This window comes from Salvelinus sp. IW2-2015, linkage group LG32 (genome assembly GCF_002910315.2).
Source record: "Salvelinus sp. IW2-2015 linkage group LG32, ASM291031v2, whole genome shotgun sequence".
Lineage (NCBI taxonomy): Eukaryota > Metazoa > Chordata > Actinopteri > Salmoniformes > Salmonidae > Salvelinus > Salvelinus sp. IW2-2015.
This window is the reverse complement of record NC_036871.1, coordinates 7433668-7435583: the sequence shown is the minus strand read 5'-3', so window position 1 is coordinate 7435583 and position 1916 is coordinate 7433668.

The window sequence follows — 1916 nt, the reverse complement described above, 5'->3', positions numbered from 1 at the left end:
CCTGCTGTTTACCCGGTTCAACTTTTCCCTCTCCTACCGCCCAGGGTCCAAGAACGTCAAGCTGGATACTCTGTCTCGCCACTATAACCCCGCGGCTACCACCCTGGAGCCCGAGACCATCCTTCCCACCTCGTGACTGGCGATGGCACTCAGCTGGGTTATAGGGAAACAGGTCCGGGAGGCGCAGCGGTCCCAGCCGAACCCTGGGGAGGCCCCAGATAACCGTCTGTTCATGCCTGACGCTGTCCGCTCCGCGGTCCTGGAGTGGGCCCATTCCTCCAGGCTAGCCTGTCACCCAGGCTCTCGTRAGACAATGGCCATCGTGCGACAACMCTTCTGGTGGCCTACCATGGTTCCGGATGTCGCCGCGTTTGTCGCCGTCTGCATGGCATGCGCCCAGAACAAGACTCCTCGGAAAGTTCCGGCTGGTCTTCTCCAACCATTGCCTGTCCGTCACCGTCCCTGGTCCCATATATCCCTAGATTTCGTCACGGGTCTTCCCCCGTCTGAGGGCAACACTGCCATCCTGTGGTCGACCGATTTTCCAAAGCCGCCNCCCTGGTCCCATATATCCCTAGATTTCGTCACGGGTCTTCCCCCGTCTGAGGGCAACACTGCCATCCTGTGGTCGACCGATTTTCCAAAGCCGCCCACTTCATTCCTCTTCCCAAACTACCCTCGGCCAAGGAGACGGCCCAGCTTATGGTGCAGCACGTCTCCATGATCCACGGACTCCCGGTGAACATGGTCTCCGACCGGGGTACCACAGTTCTCGTCCCGGTTCTGGAAGGCGTTCTGCAAGCTCATTGGGTCGTCGGCACTGTCACACCCTGATCTGTTTCACCTGTTGTTGTGATTGTCTTCACCCCCTCCAGGTGTCACCCATCTTCCCATTATCCCCTGTGTATTTATACCTGTGTTTTCTGTCTGTCTGTGCCAGTTTGTCTTGTTTCTTCAAGCCTACCAGCGGTTTCTCAGCTCCTGCTTTTCCCCAGTCTCTCTTTTTCCTCACACTCCTGACCCTTGCCTGTCCTGTCTCTGAGCCCGCCTGCCTGCCCCTGACCCTGAGCCTGCCTGCCATCCTGTACCTTCCCCCACTTCTCTGGACTATTGACCCATGCCTGCCTTGACCTGTCTTTTTGCCTGCCCCTGTGGGATTATTAAACTATTGGTTATCCGACGTGGTCTTCATCTGGGTCTTACCTTCATATCTGATCATTTGAATATAAGGTAAGATCATCATTGCGCTTTGAAATGTAGGTTGGGGTAATGTACTGGTGGGGATCATTAGCATATTTGGGTCAAATATATTTGCATTTGTGCCAAATGTCTGTGAAAGTGTTTAATGGTTATGCCGAAGCGAGTCAAGCACCGCCTTTGACACTGTCTGTTCTGCAAACGTTGTAAAAAATMTGTCAGTAATGAGTTGCACTGTAAAGAGATTATTGTGCATTTTCCAGAAAGTCAATGGCAACTTGTTGCTGTGAATTTAACGTTTCTTACTTGGAAGTTATTATACGTAACAAAAATATAAATGCAACATGTAAGGTGTTGGTCCCATGTTTCATGAGCTGAAATAAAAGATCCCAGAAATTTTCCATAAGCACAAAAAGCACAATTTGTTTACGTCCCTGTTAGTGAGCATTTCTCCTTTGCCAAGATAATCCCTTCACCTGACAGGTGTGGAATATCAAGATGTTGATTAAACAGCATGACCATTACACAGGTGAACCTTGTGCTGGGGACAATAAAAGGCCACTCTAAAATGTGCAGTTTTGTCACACAACACAATGACACAGAAGTCTCAAGTTTCGAGGGAGCGTGCAATTTTTTACTTTTTTTATTMTTTTATTTATCTGTTATTTTACCAGTTAAGTTGACTGAGAACACATTCTCATTTACAGCAACAACCTGGG